Source organism: Euprymna scolopes, chromosome 39 (assembly GCF_053919585.1).
Source record: "Euprymna scolopes isolate OS-2025 chromosome 39, ASM5391958v1, whole genome shotgun sequence".
NCBI classification, from domain to species: Eukaryota; Metazoa; Mollusca; class Cephalopoda; order Sepiida; family Sepiolidae; genus Euprymna; species Euprymna scolopes.
In genome coordinates this window covers 78,254,857-78,276,320 of record NC_136520.1, presented here as the reverse complement: position 1 = coordinate 78,276,320, position 21,464 = coordinate 78,254,857, and the positions used below count along the sequence as shown (strand labels likewise).

At 33.9% G+C, this 21,464-nt stretch overlaps 1 long non-coding RNA gene across 2 annotated transcripts in view; it reads left to right on the top strand.

The window, feature by feature from the left end:
• The window catches only part of LOC145263887 (uncharacterized), a 1,009,224-nt gene that overhangs the window by 633,312 nt on the left and 354,448 nt on the right, over positions 1-21,464 (top strand). For both annotated transcript variants that reach the window (XR_013864613.1, XR_013864614.1), the window contains exon 3: positions 4,042-4,095. This is a non-coding gene — a long non-coding RNA (uncharacterized LOC145263887). The remainder of the gene's footprint in view (positions 1-4,041; positions 4,096-21,464) is intronic.

The window sequence follows — 21,464 nt, the reverse complement described above, 5'->3', positions numbered from 1 at the left end:
TTGGACTTGAAGACGTCCAAGTTGTAGTCAGGTGGGAAACAGGCAACCGGCAGAGAGTTCCACTGGCGTGCAGTTCTAAGAAAGAAGCTTTGCTCATGGAATCTACGTTTGGATTTAGGCACAGATAAATAGTGGGGAAACTTATTGACAGTAGTTTCAGCCAGACGGGTGTTTCTCGTGAAATATTGGCCAGGGGGGACGAGGGATTGGAACTCAGACGAGCACTTGTCATAAAAATAGAAATAAAATAAAGACAGGCTTGCAACGTCTCTTCTGTGGGAGAGAGGTTGCAGGGAAAAGAAAATGGCATCCCCCACTAAACCACGAAGTCTATTTTGTAGTCAGGATAGGCCGGTTTTAGCAGCTCCTGCTCCGATTTCCTACTTTCCCGCTGACTACAATTTGTTTGTCTTCAAGTCCAAGGTAAACAAGTTCTTGATGAACCGTTCCTCTAAGTAATCCAATTTACAAAATCCTCAATACTTATGATTACTACGCTATAATCCCATAACTATTGCATACCCATTAAACCTTATCCTCGAGTGGCCTCTGGGGCTTGATAAGTGGTTACCCCTTTGTAAAAAAGTGTTACAATTTCGATACTCCCACTAAAATATACGGACCTAGCAGAAATCCCATATTTCAAGTAAACGTTTGCATAGTTATTATCCTTTAATACATATGATTAAATAAGCATCCTTTTTCAATCACTTGCCCTATATTCTTCCCGAGAGTTTAGTGACGAATAGCGTACACATGTATTAAACAAACCAATATATATCTATATACATATATATCTATCTACCTATATATATATATATATATATATATATATATATATATATATTTATTGGTTTGTCTAATATATATATATATATAATTATACAACTCAAATGACCTTGTAACGAGTGTTGTAACCAACATCCGGTTTACGACTTCCGGTTGCGCATGTGTACATAAACATAAACCCATGACAGCGTAAACAAATAAACACAAATCGCTACTTTTGCAGACTTTGACTTGCGCACTGAAATATTAACGTTATTATTTAGAAATTATTATTTAATATGGGAAGGGTGATGATGTTTTGCAACTATTCTGTATTACAAGTATACTGTCGCAAGTTTTTTTACAAATAAATCAACTTTGGCCCGTTGACAACGTATTGTTTTACTGCGTACGCTTTCAGCACCCCAATTGTTTTTTTTTTCGTGTTTAAATTATCTAAATAATTGTTAATACTTTCTGCATCTTTTTGCATCTTTCATTTCCGTATTACGTTTAAGTTATTTTAACGTAATTTTCTTACAAATAAATCTACTTTAACCTTTGACAACAATAAGAGCATTTTACAACGTATTGTTTTACTGTGTACGTTTTCAGCGTCCCAGTTGTATTTTCCTCCATTTAAATTAAATGATATATCCAAATTTGAATAGTGCAGATTTACCTTTAAGTACGGTAAACCACTTATAATTCAATGGCTGTAAGTTTTTTTTTTAAATAAACGGTTATAAACATAACGACTCATAGAAATCTATCTATATTCTTTTTTCATTTTTAATATACTTTCATAGAAATGTTTCTGTTATGTCACAAAAACTATTTTCTTTACGTTCCAAGTGTCACGCTCCTATATTAATTCCATAGCTAATATAACATACTGATTGAACGGGTCACGGGTAGTCTAGTATATATATATATATATATATATATATACGACATCCATTTAAAAACTATAACTATCTATGCTTACTAAACCTAGCCAGATCCGAATCCGAGAATTCATTGACGGCAGCTCGACGCTCTAACAATAGGACTAACCTTATCAATGAAAGCAAATGTATCATTTTTATTTCATGTAGATTAATTAGATATAAGACAACGTAAAGCGTGCCCGTAAATAATTACATAGACAACTATACATGATTATATATATATACATATTATATATATATATATATATGTGTGTGTGTGTGTGTGTGTGGGTGTGGGTGGTTATATATATATATATATATATATATATATATATATATGTATATATATATATATACGTATATATATATGCATATAGATATAAAAGTGAAAATGTGTGGGCATGTGTGTGAGGAGAACTCTCAACCTATATACTCAACGAATGTTTACACTACAGACTTGGAATTTACTATATAGGGTATTCGGACACGTGAAAAATGTTTAATCTGATAAAAGGTCTAAATTTAAAACATTTGTACTTGTCGCAGTTTTATCTGTGTGTCAACTGTTTCACAACTGCGGACGAGGAATTAATTACATGACAGCTTCCTCCTGTTGAGAATTCGTAGACTTGAAAACGCTTTTTAATGAATGTGGCAAACTGGTCTAATTGTTATCGTACTTGAACCAAGTGCTTTTTTACTTACAAGAAATGAACTGTTTAGAAAAAACATAATACTCGCATGCACATGACTCAGCCCCTTGCCGTTTTTGTTTTTACTTTTTTTAATGAATTTAACGTTACGTTTCGTACGTACGGTAATTATCTTTATAATAAATATGAATTCCGCATTAATTAAAGTAAAATATTTAAGCTTATTTTACGACAGGGCAACGCCGACCGTCCTGCTATTATATATATATATATATATATATATATATATATATATATATATATATATATGCTATATACATATATATATATATATATATATATATAACACATATATATATGAAACACACATATATATATATGAAACACGCACATACACTAACACACACACGCGCGCATATATACATATGTATATATATAATATATATATAACTACTTAATTTGCTTACATAAAATTAATATACGAAAGTATAGATTTATGCTTAAACTTTAAGTATTTACTTCAAAATGCTCAATACGTAGGTAGAGCTAGTTAGTAAGTTATAAAATGTATATGGCGATTAAGCTACACTGAATATTCTGCGTTTCATCCACTCTAGGATTCTTCAGGCTTATGCGCGTAAGCCTGAAGAATCCTAGAGTGGATGAAACGCATAAGCCTGAAGAATCCTAGAGGGGATGAAACGCGGAATATTCAGTGTAGCTTAATCGCCATATACATTTTATAACTTGCTATATATATATATATATATATATATATATATATATATATATATATATGAAACACATATATATATATACGAAACACACACACACACACATATATATACGAAACACACATATATGTATGTATATATATAATATGTATATATTAAACATACATACATACACACACATACACACATATATATATATATATATATATATATATATATATATATATATATATATATATATATATACGTGAAACATATGCGATTGTCTGTGTTTTCTTTTTATTAGAGATGGTGTTTGTGTTCAGCGAAAAAGGATTTTTTTCTTGAATGCATTCATACTGTGGTCTGTTGTTATCAAAGTCTCCCTCGTCGTCGTGTGCAAGTTTTGCGATTACATTGACGCACAATCTCTTGCATTCGCTTCGTGCGAAAGTAATAAAATATAATCCCCACTTTACCCTGTACTACGCCCCGTAACCCATGACCCCTGTCTTTCTCTCTCTCTCTCTCTCTTTCTCTCTCTCTCTCTCTCTATCTATCTATCTATCTCCTTCTTTATCTCTCTCTTTCTCTCTCTCACCCTCTCTCATCTTTCTATTTCTATGTATCTTCCTCTCTCTATTTTACCCTATCACACACACACACACACACACAATAGTGTGTGAATATTTGTGATTATGTGTGTGTATGTATGTTTAATTCATACATCGTTCTGAGTGCATTTATTGTTTCCCTGCAAATAGGCGTGCTTTTTTCTTCTTTTTTTTTCGAATCCATATATTGCACAGCGTTCGTTCACATCTGCAACTCGCTCAAAAAGCTGAAGTCTATGCGCGTTTTAACTGAGATCTGTGTCTTATGTTAAGATCCGGTCGTAGAAAATCGGACATTTTTTGGATGTTACTAACCACGTGACTGGCTATCAAGTATCCTTTTTTGTTTTGTTTTTTCCTTCAGATTGTGGGTTAAAAGCAAGCAAAAAAACGGCGTTCAAGTTTTCAGCAATGACCGGTAAGTAAAAGACATATTTCTTATTTTATTCTTTATGAGAATTAGTTTTTATTGTTTAGCTTATTCAGACTTCTAGTCTTAGGTTTTGTAACTTCCCAGTATTGAAACACATTATAACAGACCTGCTACCTTAGTGAATGCAAGTTCGCCGTCTTCAAGCGTCCACAAATACATATCGAACTCTCCTCTACATAGTAGTAAGTACTTATGCAGAATACGGACCGCGTATCTTTCCAGCTTTGCAGTGGAATACAATACCGCGAAGCTGTTTTCCATCTGACTATAACATATTCGTTTAATATATATATATATATATATATATATATATATATATATTGTACAGTTATTTAGGACTTTGTATTTATCTGACAATACAATCTTTGTTATAGAAAACGACCAGAGGATTTATTTTGTTTTTGTCGGTCAAGTGGCGTGCTTTAAATTGCAGGAATCAGCACGACGCCCGAAGGTGTGGCCACGGCTCTAAACTAAATTACAACCGAGGCGTTTGCCACTTTCTCTGATTTGAGAATACCGATTGCTTCATCTCCTGGACCCTTTGTGCGAGAGTGGGGGATCCCTGTTCTCGTGGGGATCGATCTTGGCCAACTACGGTAATGTGTGAACTATTTGGGTAACACGTATAGGTGTGGAACTTTGTCTGGGTGTTCTGTGATTCCGAATACACCTGAATTCGAACTCTGATACCAATGAACACGCGTTAGGGTCTTCGGTGGGTTATATGTAAATAAGTTCTTGTTTAGCAGTCCTAATAAATAATCTAACCCGACCCAAACTTCGCCATTGCCGATCATCACAAGGTTTTCTAACAGTCACCCCGGCACTCATTAACCTTTATTCTCGAGCGGTCTTTGGGCCTTGATAAGTGGTGACCTTTATTAAAATGTACATTGCTATGAGACTGCTTCATTAAACAGGGTCAAATTTCTGTCTTGAAGTCCAATTTTTACAAATACCTTCCTATAAAGAAATGAAATGTTGTTTATTTCGCTTATCATTTCCAATCGTTTCATAATATTGTTCTTCGTCCAGCTGGCAACGTTATTAACTGTTATCCTCGAGTTGTCTTTTGCCATCGTAAGTGAGGATTCATATTATAAAAATTGTTATATTTTCAATAACAAATAAATTATCTTAATACATATGTTGAGAATTATTTATGCATGCTTGGCTGACGCCGCCACCTCTTCTTTATCGCCATCGTTTCGTCTAGTGATTGCCATACAATAATCTTTTTTTTTTTTTCAAGAAGAAAGAAGACACAAGGAGACGGGTGCTGAGAGATTTCATAAATGGTTTTATTTAGAGAAGTTGCCAAAGAGAGAAGAGAGACTAATTATTCACTTAGCTAATTATTATTGCTTAACTTAACTTTCTAAAATAAGTGACGCGCACGAAGAAGGGGTAGAACACTCAGGCTACATTTCGGTGATTTATCGATTTGTCTACATTATTAGAGGTGTCTCATTAGCTCGGCGTCCACTGAGAAATGTATCTGAAACCATTAGTTTTCTCTCCACTCATAAAGAAATAACGTCATTCATCATTGTCTCTTTTTTTTAAGTTTACGGCGTTTATCCCACTGCCCTTCTCTCTCAAATTTGCGTCATTCACTGCATATCCGGCTTATTATCATGCACGTATTGTGAACCATTTTAAAGTTCACATCTGCTAACGTAATTGCAATTGACGTAGGCTCATAAATATGTCATGAATTCTCAATGTTTCGATCGCATAATTTCTCTGTGGTCATTCGCATGTTTATTCAACATTTCAAATTACTTAAAGATGCTTTTGTCAAATCTCATTACACGTTAGCGTCCGTGCGCGGTAATAAAAGTTTATATAAAGAGATGTTTTTGACCCTAATATAATCCTTTATTACACTTTCACACCAAACAAGGCACGTTGTCACTTTGATGTAGGGGACTGCTATCAGGGACCTAAGTTGCAGGGATACTATGTAGAGAGTTTAGTAGCATGATGCCTGTTTACTTTACACTTGCACTTCTGCATGTCAGTACAGTTGGGGAAGCAGGAAACCGGAAGAGAATTCCAAAGCCCTGCAATTCTGGGAAAGAAGCTATTAGAGTAAAAGGCTTTCTTACATCTAGGGGTCTCAACTATGTAGGGATCGGAATTCGCTGCTTGTCGGCGGTATTTTAGTCGAGGGGGTACAAGGGCTTGTAGTTCGTCAGAGCATCCACCATTAAAATACTTGTAAAACAGGCAGAGGGATAGAACATTACGTCGGACAGGGGCTGAAGTTAAGATCACAGTTTAGGTTGGCTACTCTCTTTTGAACTCATATAATATGACTGCTGTCCAAACAACAATTCGAGGCAAGGAGATTTCTATTATTATTATTATTATTATTATTATTATTATTATTATTATTATTATTATTATTATTATTATTTACTCACTAGGAGTACTGAGAGTACTGACACATGCCATTATCAATGATTGTTCTTTGAAAACAACTTGTGATGTTCTCTGGAGTCTGAGTGACAACAAGTCTTTCCAGATTTCCAGTACTCTCCACCTCTTTCGATAATCTTTGCAAAAGAATTTCACTTATCGCAGCAGCCGCTTACCATTGATTTCTCGTTGGCGGCAGCCATTGGTCTTCAACTAGAATTTGAGTGACAATAAACCTGCCTAAGGTCCGAGTCCTATTTGCACTCAACTAGCAGAGGTCTGGTTAGTGCTTTCTCTCCTCAATTTTTCCATCTTCCTTGACCCTCCTTACTTAGTTTGGTGCCAGTTTATTGTGACATACACACAAAACAAAGGGGTAGCCGGGCCGCCGGGCCGCCGGGCCGCCGGGCCGCCGGATCACATGAGAGGATCTTACAATAATACCGTTTCAGTTTTCATGATTTCATGTGAGGTTCTTTTGTGTTTTACATCTGTAGCCGTTTCTGTATGTCCAGTTAGTGTCTGTAGTTTATGTGTGTTAGTTTCTGCATTCAAGGGTTTTCCTTAATATTTTTGCAGTTTTCATTATTGTTATCTGCTGTATCTTCTCAGCTAACTTTCTGATTCTAATCTCTCCCATTTTTTTAAATGTTTTTCGGTAATTTTCCTAGCGCTCCTACAATTAGTTGTGCTATCTTGACATCGTGTTGTTTTTTTGTTATTGTTGTTGTTGTTGTTGTTGTTGTTATTATTATTATTATTATTATTATTATTATTATTATTATTATTATTATATCAGACCTCTGCAATTATAGGTACCACCAACATCCTTAGGAAGCCCCTTAATCTTTGAAGCTCCTGTTTTGAAGCCGGGATTAAGGGAAATCCTCTGGAAATGAATCCCATCCCTTTCCAGAGAGACGTTCATAAACGAAATCAGAATTATTATTATTTATTTTTTTATTTTTTGTAAATTCCACAGCGGAATGTTTCATATGTAATATAATACTGCTGGTCTTTCTGTAGGCGTTCACAATATTATTGAGGCCTTTTTTCTTAAAACTGTGAAAGCATTTATATAAGTAATCATGGTCAATATAGTGCCAGAATATATCTGCTTGTTACGGTTTATTTCCAATATCTTTAGACGTGTCTGTGATATATTTCCGTTATAAAACCGCCTGGCGCCAACAGAAATCCCAAAATGTCATTCTACCATCCTTAGACTGGACAGATACTACCCTTGAGTCCTAGCCAGAAGACCAAGAAGGTATATTTTAGTTGCACGTATGGCCTAAAAGCGACATCATTTTTTGTTTTTGTTCTTTTTTTATTACGTTTTCGTTGATCGGGAAGTACTATTTATTTAAAAAAAAAAACGAGTATAAAAGCGTCTTTGTATACAAATTTAATGTTTGTAGCATGTTATCAACTTCTATTCCTCTTTATAATAAATAGGATCTCCCGATCGAATAATTTATTGTCTAGAAATTGTGACACACGTTGAAGGTACTATGGTATTAATATATAAACTAGCGGGACCTGTGGAAGTACCACGGCGGCATCTTTATATTAATGTAATATATTGCTGCTTGGCTTACTGTGGACATTCAGGGTGAATGGAGACCCCACGATATTATTGCAGCCCTTTTGTTAAAATTATAAAAATATTTATTTATGCAATCTGATTAATGTAGTGTCAGGCTATGTCTGGTTATTACGGTTTATCTCCAATATTCTTATACGAATCTGTGAAAATTTTCAATGTTATGGACACCTGGCGCGAATGCAATCCCTACAATATCATTCTACCTTCTTTAGACAGAACATATTCTAACCTTGGATCTTAGCCAGAAGGCTAAAAGGTATATTTTAGTTTTTAGACGGTCCGAAAGCTACATCATATTTTTAATTTTAAATTTATTTTTTACATTGCGTTACTGATGATCGGGAGATCCTATTTATTAAAAAGGAGAGTAGAAGGTGATTAGATATTACGAACATCAAATTAGTGTATCTAATGTTTGTAGTATATTATCACATTCTATTCTCTATTTAAATAAATAGGACCTCCCAATCAAATAATTTATAACCTTGAAACTGTGATACGTTAAATGTATTAGTCTATAGATGATGATAATAATAATAATAATAATAATAATAATAATAATAATAATAATAATAATAATAATAATACACTAATTAGTGCATGATAAATCTGAAAAACGAAACATGGCCTAGTTGTCCCCCATAGAATAAATATTATTTTTTATAAATTGTTGACATTATTCTTTCCGGACAACGCTGATCAAGAATATACCAACTTTGTGGGGTTTTGTTTTGGAGATTTTACCTTTTAGTTGGATAGTCATAAACGCACATATGCACAGACAATATTTTCATGAAAAAACATCCTCTGCTGAAACCAATCCACATAAGCTATAATACCATGCTCATATGAAAGTCGAAGTAGAAATTGAAAACAAGTATAGCAAAAATAATAACACGGGAAGCGAAAGGAAATAGACACTGTAAAAATTTAATAAACACAATTACAGATAATATGCTTAAATAAAATATAATAAGCGTCAATAAAAATAATAAACTCAAATAAAAATTTCGTAAACTAACTTTTTAAAAATTTAAACGTAAATAAAACCACACATGCGTAAAGTTCCGATTAATACCACACTTAATAGTCGTAAATGGTAAAGCAGACATCAGATTTAAACATGAAGGGCGAAAAAGTAATGGGAACTTAGAAAGGATTATTACCACGTAAATTTCAGAGAAAGCAAATGTAACATAGTATATACATATCAACACTCGAACCCCACACGTTGTATGCAGACAGTCGCAAGGAAATAAAGACAAGACGTTGCTTTTCAGTAAAAACAACATACATTTATTTACAGGTACTTTCAGAATAACGCCTTCTATCTTGTTAAAAAATCTTCTCGTTCTCCAACGTACTTACGACTCTGCCTTCTCTAATACATGGTACTCTGTCTTTGTCCGATAATGTTTATGATACGTTATTCTCTGTAGCTCTCGCGCCACCTGTGTAACACATCTATTTCTGTCATTCTCAGATACATTTTTCTTTTTTTTATATTTTTCTTTCCTAGCTGTGACGTCACCTCGCACACGGCTCGGTCATTTGCATACAATGGACATTGAGACAAGCTAATTGAGATAACACAAAATCAAGCGCAATAGTTATAAAATAGGTTGAGAGAACTGAAAATCTGGAAGAAATGGTTGTTCATTAGACTGAAAGGGTCATTATCATTATGCATCAGCGCTGATGACCTGCATAATAATAATAATAACTAGAGAGACCTGTGTAAATTCCACAGAGGCATCTTTCCTATGTTGCTATATTGCTGCTGGACATTCTATGGCCGTTCAGCATGAATGAAGACACCATTATTCTAACCCTATTGTTAAAACTGTATCCCCCCACCTTACTAAAATAATCACCTTGATATATTGCCGGGACTGATTATTTCATTACAAACACACTAATATATTAATTCACATTTAACCATTTCTCATAAGTCTTGGTTATGTTACTAATTTCGACAATCATTTTTCATGATTTTAACCCACATTATTGCCTCCCCTTACTTAAATAATTATTTTGATATATTGTCTTGGCTGATGATTTCATTACAAACACACCAATCAATTAACTTACATTTCATCATTTTTCATAATTCTTGGATATGGTACCAGTTTTGACAATCATATTTCATAATTTTGACCCACATTACCGCCATCCCCTTACTAAAATAACAACTTCGATATATTGTCTAGACTGATTACTTCATTACAAACACACTAATTCCTTAACACACGTTTTTTTCATTTTTCTTAATCCTTGGATATAATACTATTTTAGACAATTTTTCTTATGATTTTTAACCACATTATCCCCCGTCCCTTACTAAAATAACAACTTTGATATATTGTCTGGGCTGATTATTTCATTACAAACACACCAATCAATTTACTTATATTTAATCATTTTAGATAATTCTTGGATATTTTATTAATTTCGACAATCATTTTTCATAATTTTAACCCACATTATACCCCCCCTTACTAAAATATTAACTTAGATATATTGGCTTGGCTGATTATTTCATTACAAATACACCAATCAATTAACTCACATTTCATCATTTTTTCATAATTCTTTGATATGTTACTAATTTCGACAATCATTTTTCATAATTTTAACCCACATTATACCCCCTTACTAAAATATTAACTTAGATATATTGTCTGGGCTGATTATTTCATTACAAACACACCAATCAATTAACTCACATTTCATCATTTTTAATAATTCTTTGATATGTTACTAATTTTGACAATCATTTTTCCTAATTTAAACCCACATTACCACCCATATGCAAAAATAATAATTATATGGGCTTATTATTTAATTATAAACACACCAATCCATTAAAACACTTTTCATCACTTTTAATAATTATTGGATATGTTACTAATTTCAACCATATTTTTTTATAATTTTGACTTTAATTATCGCCTCCCTTTTTTAAATAAGAACTTAAGATATATTGCATGGGCTTATTATGTCATTACAAACACACCAATCAACTCGTATTTCACAATTTTTGATAATTCTTTGATATGTTACTAATTTGGACAATCATTTTTAATATTTTAAACAACATTACCGCCCTCTTACAAAAATACTTCCTTTGATATATTGCCTTTGCTTATTATTTTATTACAAAAACACCAATCAATTAACTCACATTTCATAATTTTTCACAATTTCTTGTTATGTTACTAATTTCGACAATCATTTTTCATAATTTTAACCCACAATATCGCCTATCCCCTTACTAAAGTAATAACTTTGATATGTTGTCTTTGCTTATTATTTCATTACAAACACACCAATCAATTAACTCACATTTAATCATTTTTTTATAATTCTTTGATATGTTACTAATTTGGACAATCACTTGTTATATTTAAACCCACAATATCGCCCTCTTTCTAAAATAATAACTTCGATATATTGTCTTGGTTGATGATTTAAAAACAAATACACCAATCAATTAACTCGCAATTTACCATTTTTCATAATTCTTGTATATGTTACTAATTTTGACAATTATTTTTCCTAATTTAACACAACGTTATCACCCCCATCTTTCTAAAATAATAGCTTTGATATATTCTCTGGGCTGATGTTTTTCATTATAAACGCATCAATCAATTCTGGGTATTGTCATAGTATATATGTTATACCTATCTTATCTAATTTCGGGTGACGCAGCGTATGCTACTAGTATATATCTTTGACTCATCTCATTCGATCCAGGTAACACTGGATATTCTTCTACAATATGTTTTACACCTATCTCATTCAATATATACATGAAATAAAGTAATGCTTAAATCGTAAGCTGTTTCAGCCTTTTCCGGGACTGACTTCATATCCCCCACTCGACTGTTAAAAGTATACATTGAATAAAGTAATGTCTAAAATGTAAATGGTTGCAACTATTTCCGGAACTGACTTTATATCTCCCACCACTCTGTTAAAGATATACATGAAATAAAGTAATGTTTAAATCATACACTCTTCCAGCATCTTTTCGAAATTATACATAAAACCATTAGCGCGGTAAGATATTAGGCAAGCATTACTTCAACATGAATTTTCGAGCGTAGTATCAGTCTCAGCATTCCAGTGACTTTAATCCCCCACCCCTTAAGAGGAGTTTTCCATGAAGACATTAAGGACAAAAATATGAACTCATGATTATTTGATATATTAACGTGATTTTGGAATAGTATATATAAGCCCTTAGCGTGCACTGATCCATTTACCTTTATCTTTTTTAACGGAAAATAATGATGTCATCACCGGAAAAAACACGTCAGGCTATAATCCCTCCCACTCGAAAAGAAGCAGGAGATTATGCCTGGGATCTCATTAAACACTTACCAAATCCATTAACTCACAATTAGTATAATCTATATATTAATACGATAGGGTGTGTTCTTAAATCTCAACCAATGAAATTTGCCGGAAAGCGTGGCACACAAAAGAACACACACGCTATCGTATTAATATATAAATAATAATAATAATAATAATAATAATAATAATAATAATAATAATAATAATAATAATAATGGAATGCTAGTATAGAAGTCATCCTGAATATAGATATGGAGGTTATCGGAAACGAATGAAAGAACTGTTGAACCTTTCCAGTGACTATCAAGCGACAGAACAAAGAATTGCGAACCAGGCAAGACTGATACTCAAGAAAGGTTGGCTCTCTAAACTAGAACTAGCAGAAATTCAGAGAAAAATAAATGATGAAACTGAACAAGAAACACCCCCCCAATGGAACTTCTCGTAGAAAAAAAACCACAAGTTTAAGCCTCACAAGTAAAAACACCAAAGCCGAAGGTGACAAACGTTGAAACCGAGAATAATGAAACAGAACTAACAGAGAATGAAGCAAATGAAATAAATAAAATAACACAGTTCATGAATGAGGAAAAAACAAAACTCCCATCGTTAAAGAACCAAGAGCAGAAGAAATTAAAAACAGAAACAGAGACGGTTAACAAGCTCCTCCTACACATCCCAACAAATACAATCACAGACTTAAACAACCTCATTTACGCAGGCGCCAAAATGGTAACTATGAATCTCAAATCGGAAAAACAACCGGGGACAAGCGGACCGACAAAACCTGGATGGGAAATAAGACTAGAAACCCAAATACACAAACATATAAAAGAAACCAAAATGATCAACAGGAAGAAAGCAATGTGGAGAAAACTGAATATTGGAAATGTAACTGGCAGGGAGAGGCTAAACAAGAAACATGAAGAACTGGACCAAAAAATAAAAGCAAAAGAAGCAAGATTGAGACGATATAGATATAAATCTGAACAATGCAAACAAAACAGAACATTTGAAACTAATGAACGCCAATTCTACCAAAATGTGAACGGAGGAAAAACAAAAACAGAACAACCAAATCCGACAAACACAAAATTCTACTGGAGTAAAATATGGGAAAAACGACGAGATCACAATAGAAATGCCGAATGGCTGAAAGACATTAAAGAACAGTTACAACAAATAGAAGAAGGAACAGTTATTGAAATCAGCAAGGTAACCCTAACGAAAACCATAGGAAAAATGGCAAACTGGCACCAGGACACGACGGGATACATGCATACTGATTTAAAAAATTCACAAACTTACACGAAAGGCTAGCCCAAAACCTGAGAAGTTGTATACAGGAAGCAAACGTGCCAGACTCGATGACAAAGGTTAGAACCACACTGCTATAGAAGGACACGCAGAAAGGAACCGTCCCCAGCAATTATAGGCCAATCATATGCCTACCCAGTATGTGGAAGATACTGACAGCACAGCTGAGGGAACAAATCTACTACTCACTGATTAACCGTGGAACGGAAAGAATGCCAAAAAGGGAAAAGAGGAACACATGATCTGCTATATGTTGATCAAAAGATTCTAAAGGAGGTAAAAAGAAGGAGGACAAATTTAGCCATAGTATGGATCGACTACAAAAAAGCGTAAGACAGGATCCCCCAAGCATGGATAATAGAATGCCAAAAATGTATAAAATACCAAGCGGGATTACCAATGTAATAGAAAATGCAATGAAAACATGGAGACTGGAACTGATAGCTGGTGGACAACACATAACAGAAATTAACATACAAAGAGGCATCTTCCAAGGAGACTCATTATCACCACTACTGTTCATCATAGCCATGATGCCCTTGAACAGTATTCTGAGAAAGTGTCAAGCCGGATACAATTTCTCCAATACAGAGAAAAAATGAACCACCTGATGTAAATGGACGATCTGAAACTGTTTGCAATGACCAAAAATGAGCTAGAGACACTAATTAACACTGCCAGGATCTTTAGCCAAGATATCCAAATGGAATTTGGAATGGAAAAGTGCGCACTACTAGTTATAAAAAAGGGAAAACTGGAAACGACAGAAGGCATGGAACTACCCAACCAAACAAAAATGAGAGCACTAGGAGAACAAGACGACTATAAATACTTGGGAATTCTGGAAGCGGACACCATCAGAGCAACAGAAATGAAAGAGAAAATTCGAAAGGAATACCTCAGGAGAACAAGAAAACTCCTAGAAAATAAATTATATAGTAGAAACCTAATAAAAGGTATAAATACATGGGCAGTGTCACTAGTAAGATACTCTGGGCCGTTTATAGGATGGACAAAAGTAGAACTGAAACAGCTCGACCAGAAAACCAGGAAACTCATGACCATGCATAATGCACTACGCTCAAAGGACGATATTGACAGACTCTACGTGAAAAGGAAAAACGGAGGGAGAGACTGTGTAAAGACACAAAAAAAAGAACTAGAAAAATACATAATGCAAAGCACTGAAAGGATAATTATGGCTACGAGAGACACGGAGAAAACCAACAAAACAGAAAACAGAGAGACAAAAGACAAAAGGAGAAAAGAGAAATCGGAAGAGAAACAACTCAACGGAAGATTCATAAGAATGACAAAAGATGAGAATAAAGAAAACACCTGGACATGGATGCGAAAAGGACATATAAACCGAGAAACTGAATCTCTAATAACTGCAGCACAAGATAACTCGATAATAACCAACCATATCAAAGCAAGGATCGATAAAACACAAGAAAACAGCAAATGCAGTTCTGTGGACAAAGAGACGAAAGGATAAACCATATAGGAAGTGAATGCAGCAAACTGGCCCGAAAGGAATACAAAAACTGACATGACCAAGTGGGGAAGCGATGCACTGGGCATTGTGGAAACGGCTGCATTTTGAGCGTACAGATAAATGGTACAAGCCTAAATCCGCAACAGTACTCGAAAACGAGAACCACAAAAAAAAGAGAGCGCTGATCAGACCTCCGCTGGACAGGTGCGAAGAGAACTGGGACCTTCGGGAGGCTTGTTGCTGCTCAAATTCCAGTGGAGACCAATGTCCACTGTCAGCGAGTAAACAATGATAAGCGCCTGTTGCGATAACGCAAATTGATTTGCGAATGTTATCGAAGGAGGTGGAGAGGACTGGAAATTTAAGAAGACCTGTTGTCACTCAGCTTCCGGGGAACACCACAGGTTGTTTTCAAGAAGAGATATTTGATGGCCTTTGTGGAAGCTCCTTGTGGGGCAATAATATTGACTGACTTTACGGGAACACTGACCTACCATATGTAAAAATCTATGAAGCAGGAGAGGACTTATGAATGCAGAAGACTGTGTAGAAAGGAAAAACAAGTCTTGGAAAAGTGATGATCCAGAATATAGAAAGATCTTGTTCATCAAATGTCAACTCTTTAGATCAAAACTCGTTGAGTATATAGGTTGAGAAGTGTCCTCACCCACATTCTATCTTTTATAGAATATGAGATAAAATAGATAGAGTAGCAGGTTACCTGGTGTTGCCTGGTCGTAAAATATGCGTAAACGTTATATTTTAATTCATACAAAACTGAAACATATGTGAGTATTATGTGTTTTCTAAATAGTTAACTTCTTGTAAGTAAAAATAATAATGAAAAAATACTCGAGCTGAGATCGAAGCAAAAAACTAAAGAGTGAGTCAAGTACGATAACCATTAGACAAGCTCGTCACGTTTTTAGCAGGTGTTTTCAAACCATACTTATTCTTAACATAACTAATCTGTAATGTGAAGTATTCACGCATGTGCATTCGGGAAACAGCAAACGAATAAAGATCCGATGACTCTCACGTATCCATTTTTCAATTTTGATCCATTAGAAGCTATTTTTCTGATTAAAACCGAATTAAAATTTTTCAAATGTCTGAATATCCTATATATAAACTTTCAAGTCTGTAGATTTATCCATTGGTTGAGTAGATAGGTTGAGAAGCGTCCTCACACACACATTATCACTTTTATAGATATATAGAATGATGTTGGCAATATCAATCGTGTCAAAAAACGAAAACCTTTAATGAGTATCTTTTTTGAACGATGGTAGAACGATGGGAATTGAGACGTAGACGTTCGCATGACGTCATTTACTTCCGATCACATAAAAACATCATCATCTAAATCGAAGGCATTGTGATTTATTGCAAATATTTAGAGTGTCAAATCGGAAACATTAATTTATGTTCCAGTTTATAATATTTGGAAGCATTTAATATTTTATGACGCAGGAATGCGTTAAGAATTTTGACATCGTTCATTAACGGCTGTATTAGATTGCTCCAATATTTATGTGCTTCATTAATGTGTCAAATGATGGTATTTCGGCTGATAAATGGTGTGTACAGCTGCGAAAGAGATGTTACTGGGCGCCTTCAATAAGTTTCCAGACTGTTTTGTACAGACTTTTTAATGACTCTTGAAAATTCGGTATGTTATTGCTATACATCTTATGAGATGACTGACCAATTCTTATGATTTCAGTTTGAAATGAACAGTTTGAAATGAACAGCTACATCAGGAATTGGAATACACCCTAATAAAGCCTGATTGTCACAGCTGGTAAATTTCAAAAATGAAATCTGAACGTGAGGACACTTTATATAAATTAGATGCAATAAAATTCTGTTTAAAACTAGGAAAAAACGTATGGACTGCTTCAGGCTGTTTTTGGACCATCTTGCATGAATCGAGCAACAGTTTGTGGGTAATATAAGAGAATAAAGAGAAGATTAGGAGTCTGTGAGGGATGATGGGAATTGTGGGAGGGGTAGAAAACTCAGAACACAAGTTTTGATTGGTTAAATAAAGAATTTCATGAATAAGAACCGTCGTCGTTTATACAGACAATAAGTGCACAGTTTAATGTCAGTGTTGGAACTGTACAAAAGATTAATCGCTGGGAACTGAAGATGCGGAATATTTGAGCAAAGTTTGTTCCAAGGGTGGTCAGAGAAAGAGAGAGAGAGAGAGAGTCAGAGATGGGATTATGACCAGGATGGGCATCATGACATTTCCTTCACTCACCTTTTTGTCCAAACCTTGCTTCCTGTAACTTTCGCTTATTCTCTGAGCTCAAAGAAAACCTTAAAGTTTGTCGTTATGAGACAATAAGGGAGATGGAAGAGGTGTAACGAGGCTTCTTGACACGCACACAAAAGAGGATTTCCATGGGACGTTGTTGAAACGGTACAACAAGTGAATTGAAGCCGGAGGAAATTACTTCGATGTGTCTACTATCAATAAAAGTTCCTCATAAGATAAAGGTCTACAATCCGTTCTAATGATGGAATCCTAGCAACCATCTTTGAATGTATCTAACATACACTGGATAAGAATGGTCAAGCTAGAATAGTAGCGCTTGATAAATCCAAAAATATTTACAAAGTCTGGCATGAATGTCTTGCCATGACAATTCATATGTAAGGTATTACTGGAGAAATACTTTATATAACCAGTTCTTTTTTTTTTAACTAAAACAAAGATGGAGGGTTTTTTTTCAAAACAAAATCACATGCGAGTTTGCACTGATTCCTTAGTTATATTCCAATAATGTATTGTTATGTTTGATTTCGTTCTAATTCTCTGCCGATGTTCAAATTCTGCTAAAATTCCTATCTCTATGTTGAGTTCAATTACCTCTTAAACAGCGAATCTCTACTCTCAGCTAGATTCCTTAATTATGTTTCTATTCGTGCTCAGCTCAAACAAAGCATATTGCCATTTGGACTTAATTGTTTACTATTTAAGATCATGTCTACAGCAGACAGTGTAAGCAGATGAGCGAGATGTCTATTCACATTACATTTGAACTTCTGCAAGCTCGTTCGGCTAGAGAAGCAGGAAACAGGGAGGAAATTCCAACATCTAGCGGTGTGAGGAAATAAGCTATTATTATTTAAAAAAAAAAAAACTTACTGGCATCTAGAGACCTCTGCAGTAACTGAGTGGGATTTTGCTGTTTGGCGGGTTTCCCGTCGGTATGTACGTCGAATAGCCACAAGAGCACCGATTTCGTCAGAGCAATTCTTTTTTTTTACTTGGGGAGTGGTCAATTATCAAGACCCTAAGGCCACTCAAGGGTAAGGGTTAAAGAATGTAAGATGATGGTATACAAATCACTCACAGCCTTTGGAACACTGTTCCGCTGGTCTGCTTGTCGGTTGAATATAACATGGTAGCTTTCAAACCCAATGTAAGCAAGTTCTTGTTGAGCCGTTTCTATAAATAATCCAATTCTACCCAATTTACACTATTAACGATTACTACACTACCACCGTACATCCTCGAGTGGTCTTCAGGCCTTGATAAGAAATGACTTCCGAGTAAATAAAGCATGAAAAATGAAAAAAGTAGAAAAAAAACTATATTATTTTTTTTAAATGTTTACCACTAGTTATTATTCAGGAAATAAATATTTCTTCATAAAACTTGCCTTATAATGAAGTTCATTTTTTTACTTTTATTTTTTTTTAAGTTTCATAAAATAATCAATAATAAATTTTCGAAACATTGTTTTTATTTTACGATTAATTTTTTATTGAATTAGCTTCCTACTGACAACAATAATATATTTTTATTTTAAAAAAGATCACCATTGTTTACAGGTAAATAAAATCCAGAAACTTTTATTCGGCTCTTTCCGGAATTTTACGTAAACCGCTTGGGCGATTCCGACGATATCACAGTTCTTAAACTGCATAAGTACCGAATTCCGAAGATATGAAATTTTTATAGCGAACTCTTTTTTTAAAACAGTACAAAATTTCGCACAGAATGCGGACGTTGGTCTGTTCCATATGTTTTTCGTGCGCTAGTTTTAAATGTTTTAAATTTTTGGAATTATTTAAATGTTTCAGATGTTCAAAATGTTTTAAGTGTTTTAAATGTTTTAACTGTTTTAGAAGTTTTAGATGTTTTGAGTGTTTTACAATCTTTAAATGTTTTAAATGTCTTAAACGCTTTAAATGTTTTACGTGTTTTAGATGGTTTAAATGTTTTAAATACTCTAAATGTTTTAAGTGTTTTAAGTGTTTTAAGTGTTTTAAATTTTTTGAATTATTTAAATATTTTAGATGTTTTAAATGTATTAAATCTTTCAGATGTTTTAAACGTTTTAAGTGTTTTAAATGTTTTAATGTTTTAGATGTGTTAGATGTTTTAAAGTTTTAAATGTTTTAATGTTTTATATGTTTTAAATGTCGTAAATGTTTAAGATGTTTTAACAATTTTAAGTGTTTTTAGAGTTTTAAATGTTTTAGATGTGTTAGATGTTTAAAAGTTTTAAGTGTTTTAAATGTTTTACGTGTTTTAATGTTTTAAGATGTTTTAACTGTTTTAGATGTTTTAGATGTGTTAGATGTTTAAAAGTTTTAAGTGTTTTAAATGTTTTAAATGTTTTAACTGTGTTTAGTGTTTAAGTGTTTTTAATATGTTAAATGCCGCAAGGTTTGATAAAAATTGTGATTGGAATTCTTCCGCTCAGCTAGAATTTCCCGCCATATACTTTTACTTAAAGTTAAAAATATCTTTTTAATAACAATGAACAGTAAAGATTGTGTGCTTCATATTTGTTTTACTATAGAACCTCCGCAAAGTTTGTTTTTCTTTTTAATTACACTGACATCGTACATGACGTCATTTCCTCTATTAACTGCAAAGCATCACGCGTGTGGTCGCCGTTTTCGGCCTGGAGTCCCGATCTTATCACGTTATATGGTGAAGCGAATAAATATTAATTATTTTACCACCGTCTTAGCGGCACAATTTGCAATGTCTTCCATCTATTTGTTCCATTTGGTATTGCCTGTCGTGGAGGTTTAACGATAAGCTAAATTGTTAGTAATCATAGCTATCAGTAGTTAATAAGTTTTGTTGTTGTTGTTGTTGTTGTTGTTGTTGCTGTTGTTGTTGTTGTTCAACGTGAAATTATTTGTTTCAGAATTTTATTTTGAAATGCGAAGTTTCCCAACATCGTCTGAAACAGTTATCCTCATTTTTTTGGTCCCCCGACAAAAGAAGTGTGGACTTGTAAATTCACCCTTGTCAGATCGTCCATTCTACTGTCCGCACTTTTCTCAAAAAACTACGCCTTTGACATTTTGCACAAACATTAAACATGGTATGAGTAAAAAAAATAACAAAAAGGATTTTACGGGAAAACTGAAGTTGTCCCCTCTAGGGGTGCTTTTCGAGTTAAAATGGCTAAAATTAACACTTTCGTGCTCATTATAAAAAATTGATGCCTTGGATTTTATAAAACTTTTAACAAGTTGTAACTAATTGATTTCTATATAATTTTGTTTGTCTGTATTTCGGGATAACTCTTGGGTGTGCCCCAGGGGCTCTTTTAGGGCTAATAAGAACACTCCATTTTGGGGACTATTTTGCCATATTTGTCCCAAAATTTTCTGTGTATGTCTATTTAGCAGTTTTGCATGGTAGTGAACTCAAATTTACATATGTTAAGGCCTAAAACTGCGCCGTTTGTTCATTTTCACCAGGATTTGACGCCCCGTTGAGACTTCTGGGGTTAAATGGAGGGGGGGGGCAAATGTTGTACTTAGTCATTTTTTTAGCCTCATTTACTGTGCACTCACGGGGGACCATTAATGCTTCACCTGTTTTATCTTATTTCCTTATAACTATTATAAATTTAATTAATTAATTGCCTGTATTGAGACATTCGATTTCTTAAGTATTTGTTTTAAATGTCGCAAGACTTTATAAAATCTGTGACAGGAACTCTACCACATTCTTTACTCTAAGTTGCAAATATCTTTTTAATAACAACAAACAGTAGAAATTGTGTATTTTATCATCTTATTTACTATAGAACATCTGCTAAATTTAAATGGAAAATTTGCTAACATCCTACATGACGTCATTTCCTCTAT